Source organism: Hemiscyllium ocellatum, chromosome 12 (assembly GCF_020745735.1).
Source record: "Hemiscyllium ocellatum isolate sHemOce1 chromosome 12, sHemOce1.pat.X.cur, whole genome shotgun sequence".
In the NCBI taxonomy this organism is placed as follows: Eukaryota; Metazoa; Chordata; class Chondrichthyes; order Orectolobiformes; family Hemiscylliidae; genus Hemiscyllium; species Hemiscyllium ocellatum.
In genome coordinates this window covers 33,326,029-33,334,207 of record NC_083412.1, presented here as the reverse complement: position 1 = coordinate 33,334,207, position 8,179 = coordinate 33,326,029, and positions in this window count along the sequence as shown.

Sequence of the window (8,179 nt, the reverse complement as noted above, 5' to 3'; positions counted from 1 at the left end):
TTTCTTCTGCACTCTAACCAGTTCACTAACATCCTTCCTATAGCAAAGTGACCAAAACTGAACACTACTCCAAGTGCGGCCTCACCAACATTCTGTACACCTGCAACATAACGTCCCAACTTCAATAGTCAATGTCCTGACTGATGAAGGCCAGTGTGCCAAAAGCCTTCTTCACTGCCCTGTCTACCTGTGAATCCACTTTCAGAGAACCGTGCACCCGAACTCCAAGGTCCCACTGTTCCACTACACTCCTTAATGCCCTACCATTTATCATGAAACTCCTGCCTTGATTTGGATTCCCGAAATGCAAGACCTATATTAAACTCCAAATGCCATTTCTCTGCCCACTTCCCCAGCTAATTAAGGTTCTGCTGCAGTTTCTGATAACCTTACTCACTGTCCACCATACTGCCTTTTTAGTGTCATCTACAAACCTATTAATCGTGCCTTGTACATTCTCATCCAAATCATTGATATAGATAACAAATAGCAATGGGCTCAGCACCAAGCCCTGAGACACGTCACTAGTCACAGGCCTCCAGTCCAACATGCATCCTTCCATTATAATCCTCTGCTTCCTACCATCAAGCCAATTTTGTATCCAATTTTCCAGCTCCCTGTGGATTCCATGCAATCTAATCTTCCAGAGCATCCTACCATGTGGAACCTTATCAAAGGCCTTACAGAAATCCACATAGATGACATCCTCCACCCCGCCCTCATCAACCTTCCTGGTCACTACATCAAAGAACTCTAACAAATTTGTGAGGCATGATCTCCCACACACAAAACTATGCTGACTATTTCTAATCAAACCCTGTCTTACCAAATGCATGAATATCTTATCTCTCAGAATCTTCTCAATTAACTTACCTACAACAGATGTTAGGCTTACTGGTCTATAGTTCCCATGATTTTCTTTGCAAACTTTTTCTAAAAAGAGACAGTGCAAGATAGCAGACAATGGACATATCCCTCGCAGATTGTCTCAACGCCTTCTATGCTCGCTTTGAGCAGAATTTCGGCAGACAGGTAACACCTATTCCAACAAATCCTGATGAACCTATCCCAACAGTCACTGCATCAGAGGTCAGACCAGTTTTCCTTCATGTGAATCCAAGGAAAGCGATGGAACCAGACAGAGTACCAGGCAATGCACTTAGAGCATGTGCAGATCAACTGGCAGAGGTCTTCTCTGAAATCTTCTACCTCTCCTTGCAGCAGGCCACTGTCCCTGCCTACTTCAAGAGGGCCAACATCATCCCTGTGCCTAAGAAGGCTCATGCAGCATGTCTCAATGACCACTGTCCAGAGGCCCTAACTTTGGTGGTCATGAAGTGCTTTGAAAGGCTGGTCATGGCATTAATCAACTCCAGCTTCCCCACTACTCTTGACCCAGTCTAATTTGCCTATCGGACCAACAGATCCACATCAGATGTCATAACACTTGCCCTTCATTCTTCCCTAGAACATCTTGACACTAAGAACAGCTACGTAAGAATCCTACTCATTGACTATAGTTCAGCCTTCAACACTATTATCCCCTCAAGACTGATTCCTAAACTTAGTGATCTCGGACTAAGCCCCACTCTCTGCAACTGGATCCTCAGTTTCCTGACCCACAGGCCACAATCAGTGAAGATTAGGATCGATATTTCATTGTCACTAATACTCAACACTGGAGTCCCCCAGAAGTGTGTACTCAGCCCCCTACTATACTCACTGTATACCCATGACTGTGTCACTAAATGCCACACTAATGCCATTTACAAGTTCGCTGATGACACCACCATAGTTGGCTGAATATCAGATGGTGATGAAACAGACTACAGACGGGAGGTGGAAGACCTGGAAAATTGGTACACTGAGAACAACCTAGCTCTCAATGCCAGCAAAACCAAGGAACTCATTATTGACTTTCAGTGATGTTACTCATGCCCCCCTACACATTAACAGCACAGAGGTGGAGAGTGTCAAGCTCCTGGGAGTGGTTATCCACAACATACTTTCTTGGACTCTTCATGTGGACGCACTGGTTACAAAGGCCCAACAATGTCTCTTCTTCCTCAGGCAGCTGAGGAAATTTGGTATGATGGCGAATACCCTTGCCAACGTCTGGTTGAAGATTTGTAGCTCGGGTGTCCGTTGTTGTGGTTCTGTTCGCCGAGCTGGAAGTTTTTGCTGCAAACGTTTCGTTCCCTGGCTAGGGAACATCATCAGTGCTATTGGAGCCTCCTGTGAAGCGCTGCTTTGATGTTTCTTCCGGTATTTATAGTGGTTTGTTCTTGCCGCTTCCGGGTGTCAGTTTCAGCTGTAGTAGTTTGTATGTGGGGTCCAGGTCGATGTGTCTGTTGATGGATGTTCTTGCCGCTTCCGGGTGTCAGTTTCAGATGTAGTGGTTTGTATATGGGGTCCAGGTCCATGTGTCTGTTAATGGAGTTTGTGGATGAATGCCATGCCTCTAGGAATTCCCTGGCTGTTCTCTGTCTGGCTTGTCCTATGATGGTAGTGTTTTCCCAGTCAAATTCATGTTCCTGGTTGTCTGAGTGTATGGCTACTAGGGATAGCTGGTCGTGTCGTTTTGTGGCTAGCTGAAGTTCATGGATGCGGATTGTTAGCTGTCTTCCTGTTTGTCCTATATAGTGTTTTGTGCAGTCCTTGCATGGTATTTTGTAAACTACGTTAGTTTGGCTCGTGCTGGCTATTGGGTCCTTTGTTCTAGTGAGTTGTTGTCTGAGTGTGGAAGTTGGCTTGTGTGCTGTTATGATTCCTAAGGGTCGCAGTAGTCTGGCTGTCAGTTCTGAGACGCTCCTGACGTATGGTAGTGTGGCTAGTCCTTTTGGTTGTGGCATGTCCTCATTCCGTGGTCTATCTCTTAGGCATCTGGTGATAAAGTTGCGTGGGTATCCGTTTTTGGCGAATACCTTGTATAGGTGTTCCTCTTCCTCTTTTCGCAGTTCTGGTGTACTGCAGTGTGTTGTGGCTCTTTTGAATAGTGTCCTGATGCAGCTTCGTTTGTGTGTGTTGGGGTGGTTACTTTCATAGTTTAGGACTTGGTCTGTGTGTGTTGGTTTCCTGTGTACCCTTGTGGTGAATTCTCCGTTGGGTGTTCTCTCTACTAACACGTCTAGGAATGGGAGTTGGCTATCCTTTTCCTCTTCTCTCGTGAATCGTATTCCTGTGAGTGTGGCGTTGATGATTCGGTGTGTTTTTTCTATTTCTGTGTTTTTGATGATTACAAAGGTGTCATCGACGTATCTGATCCAGAGTTTGGGTTGGATTTGTGGTAGGGCTGTATGTTCTAACCTTTGCATAACTGCCTCTGCTATGAGTCCCGAGATTGGTGATCCCATGGGTGTTCTGTTGATTTGTTCGTATATCTGATTGTTGAATGTAAAGTGTGTGGTGAGGCACAGGTCAAAAACTTCCAGCTCGGCGAACAGAACCACAACAACCCTTGCCAACTTTTATAGATGCACCATCGAGAGCATTCTGTTTGGATGTATCACTACCTGGTATGGCAACTGTACCATTCAAGATCAGAGACGGTTACAGAGAGTGGTGAATTCAATCCGGACAATCACAAAGGCCAACCTCCCATCTATAGAATCCATCTACCAGGCCCACTGTAAGCATTCTCAAAGATTCATCCCACCCTCTACAACCTCTACCATCGGGGAGTAGGTACATAAGCCTGAACACATGCACCAGCCGGTTTCATAACAGTTTCTACCCTACTGCTGTTAGAATATTGAATGGACTCACAAACTCTTAACAACCCTTTGTACCTGTTTTTTTGTTTTTGCTACTGTTTACCTATTATTTACTTATCTGTGCTACATAACTCTGTGATCTGCCTGTATTGCTCGCAAGACAAAGCTTTTCTCTGTACCTCGGTACATGTGAACAATAAATTCAATTCAGTTCAATTCAATTAAATACGGGCACAACATTTGCTACCCTCCAGTCTTCTGGGATCTCACCTGTGGCTAACGATAATGCAAAAATACCAACCATGTGCCCACAATTTCTTCTGTAGTCTCTTGCAGTATTCTTCAATGTATCTGGTCAGGACCAGGAGATTTAATCACCTTCATACATTCTAATACATCCAACACCTTCTGTACTGTGATGTGGGTTGTCCCAAAGATATGACCATTAACTTCCCCAAGTTCCCAAAGTCTTCTACTTTCTCCAGGGTAAATACAGAAGAAAAATATTCATTGAGGACCTCACCTATCTCCTGCAGTTCTACACATACATGTCCACTTTGGTCCTTGAGGAGTCTTATTCTCTCCCAAGTTATTCTTTTTCCTTTAATATATTTACAGTACCTCTTTGGATTCACCCTAATCTTCTCAGCCAAAGCTACCGTGTGCTCCCTTTGTGGCCTCGTGATTTCCTTCTTCAGAAAACTCCTGCATCCCCTTTTTACTACCAGGAATTCCCTTGATCCCAGCTACCTGTACCTGAACCATACCTCCTTTTTTCTGGTCAAAGCCTCAATATCTCTTGTCATCCAGGGCTCCCTATTCCTGCCACCCTTTCCCTTCACCCTCAGGAACATAGAGACCTTGAACTCTAGCTGTCTTACTTTTAAAGGCCTCCCACTTGCCAGAGGTCCCTTTGCTTGCAAACAATCTACTCCAATCAACCCTCCAAGCTTCTGTCTATTCGCCTTTCCTCAATTTAGAACTTGAACCTGTGGACCAGTTTTGTCCCTCTCCTTAACTGTCTTAAACTTAATCAGACAATGATCTAATCAAAGTCTTGGACAGCTCCAACATAACCTTCCTGCTCTTATATTAGAGATAATATGCCTTCTTAACCGCCATATTATTCTGCTGTGTTCATGTTCTTTTTGTTTACAATCCTTTGTGTGGCCTCTCTTTCTGGTCATTTGCAACAATTAATGTGTTGTTCATACCCAGCATTCCCTCAGAGCTGCAATGGCTGCACACACATGTATGGAACTGCTCCGAAGTGGATCATGGATGTGAAGTGCATATGCCCTCTGCTAATGTATCATGGGCGTCCAAGGGAGGTTTGAATGAGCAAGTGCCATGCTGGAATCGCCCAAGCACTTACTCTTACTTTCATATCGGAAATTGATATTGGTATGATTAGTCTGAGCCTGTCCACAGTAAGCTGCGCAAGCTTTTTAGATTAGATTACTTACAGTGTGGAAACAGGCCCTTTGGCCCAACAAGTCCACACCGACCCGCCGAAGCGCAACCCACCCATACCCCTACATTTACCCCTTCACCTAACACTACGGGCAATTTATCAAGGCCAATTCACCTAACCTGCACATCTTTGGACCGTGGGAGGAAAACGGAGCACCCGGAGGAAACCCACGCAGACTGGGGGAGAATGTGCAAACTCCACACAGTCAGTCGCCTGAGGCGGGAATTGAACCTGGGTCTCTGGTGCTGTGAGGCAGCAGTGCTGACCACTGTGCCACCGTGCCGCCCATCATAGGAAAAACGTCATGAGATCAATGGGAATTCCTTAAAAGAAAACTAAATATCAGGACCCGAATAATGGTGGAGAGGGCAGGAAGGGTTAGTAGTTTGAGGTAGGTGTGGTATTGAGTGGATGGAATAGTGCATGGAATAGTGAGAGTTGTCATCCATGAGCTTTAATGAGAGGTGGGCTCAATGGCAGAGCCAGTATGAGCAAGAGCCCTGTGAGTGTGAAGTAGCAGGGAGAAGATGGGGCACTTACCTTTACAGAGCACAGAAGATCACAGTGGTCCGGCACTGCTGAGCATCTCTCAGGGTACAATACAGACCCGGACTACGATTTCTGACTGGGTTGCCTTGGTCTAATGGTGTGGACTCCTGTGGCATGTGGGTGGAAAACTGACTCTTCCCTCCTTTCCATCAATTAATGCCCCCAGGTCCTTACCAATGAAGCAGGGAGTGAGCCTTCCTTCCCTCCAGGCCTTGTCCCGAATCTGGAGGCTCAAGAACCCCAGTGTGAGGAGTTGTTCCTGGCTTGAAGCATCTGAAGTAGTAGTAGGCGGCTGGACGTTAAATATGGTGCCAGAGGCCTGAAAGCTGGAAGGCCTCAGAATAGCCTCTGACGCTGCAAGAAAGGCACACAAAAGCCCAGTTGTAGATAATGAGGTGCACAGTGAAAAGTTGTCTGAGGAAAGTCACTCTGAGCCATGGCAGTCATAGGTACCATGTATCCTATTCAACAGAACATTTCAGCTGAGAATGGGAAAGTTCATTTTGCTGAGACAACATCTTCATAAATTTTCAAAATGAGAAGGTTTTATCGAGTCATAAGCTTAATATCCATAATCCAAGTATTTTTATGTGTGGAGTTAAGGTGCTTCGGTCCAATTTAGATCATTACCAGCAGCATGTTTTTGTCAATTTAAAAATAAAGAAGAGAATTTACTATCGTACACATGCCTCAGCCATTTTAATGAAATGCCTCATACACTATCATCACACGAAAATTAGGTGCAGAGGAGGAAAAATGCACAATTACAAGCTGTGTTGATTTCAATCTCTTTCAAAGCAGGCTTTAGTTGATGTGATGTTTTAGTTGAGGCGAAGGTCTGGAAACACAGATAATTCTCAGTTAGCTGTAAGTTTTCTTGTACTTGAATTGCCAAGAGGTTAATACTTAGGGTGAATTTGTTTCAAAGTCTTCCTTCCAAATGAGGTAGTAGGTTGGTTTTTCATTTTTTATGTTGATTCTTTCACACTTTTGGAGACAGCAAAGTTTGTTATGGGTTTGAGATGAGGAGCCATCACAATACAATAAAGGTACATGATACACTGTGACTTATTTCATAATTGTCTCACACCCAGTGAGCTTCGATTTCACCATTGTCCTTGGTGAAGTGAGAAGGCAGGAGTATTGTAATCCTGCTTGTTCACAGTTCATCCTTAACAAAAAGACTTGCGAGCTTCATAAGTGGCTGGGATTGCTCATTATTAATGAAATGTTTTCTTGACTTTCAGGTCTCGGATGGACCTGATGCTGCCAAAGCCACATGCTATATGGGCAGCCATTGTAAAAGCTGTTGTGTCCATTTTAAAAATAGTTTTAAAAAGATGTAACACTTCATGCCTGCACTAGACACGACACTATAAATATACAAATGATGAGAGATCATAGAAATACGACATTGTTTGTTTCCCAATCAGCAGCCTTGCCTCTCTGTCATTTCTGCCTAGCTGCAACTACTTGATGTCTTAGATTGCTGGATTTTGTCAGACTTGTTGCCATTTACAGCCTGGCTCATGACAACAAAGAGGAGATGCAACGAGTCTCATGTCACCCAGAATTACTGTTGTTCCCACCATAGACACTGCCCTTTTTCTGGATTGTTTGCTCATTTTACTATGGGGAGGACTTGGATATGATTATTTCCATCATAGGGAGCAGTTTCTAAGATTAGCTGTAGAATGAGCTGTGAATTCAAAGTCATTTGCAAAATGGTCAGTATCTGAACAGGAGGCTGTTATCCATGAGTACACAAAACAATTCAGTAGCTTGATTTTGAAAGCATCTTGCAACCATTATGTTGGTTTAATCTTTTCCTGATCATGAACAGTCTGAAATGATACGGAATTATATGCATAAAAAATTTTAAAATAATCTGATTATGAAAATCACATCCATTAGGGAACAAAGTGAAAGAAATAACTCAAATTTATAAGATGTATTTTACAATTCCAGGATATCTCAATGTATTACAGCATTGCAGTTGATATATACCTCTGTTTTAATATAGAAAACCAGACAACTATCTAGTGCACATTGAGTAGGAGCAAATCACTGCAGATGCTGGGATCTCTCCTGAAAACAATAAATACTGGAGGTTGCAGTGGGTCAGACAGCATCCATGGAAAGAGAACAAGCCGACATTTTGAGTCTAGATGACAAAGATGAAGCTCTGATGAAGAGTCATCCAGACTCGAAATGCTGTCTGACCCACTGTGATCTCCAGCATTTATTGTTTTCCATGCACGCTGAGGTTCCACATACAACATTCAGTGCTGTTTGGCTGAAGAAGAAGGTATTGGAGAAAGCTCCCTTGTTCTCCTTTTAGGCAGTTCAATGGGCCTTGGTTTAAGAGCTTTGGTTTAAAGTCCCATCCAAAATTCAGCAGCTTCTTCAGTTCAGGAGCTGCACAGTACACAGCCATGAATCG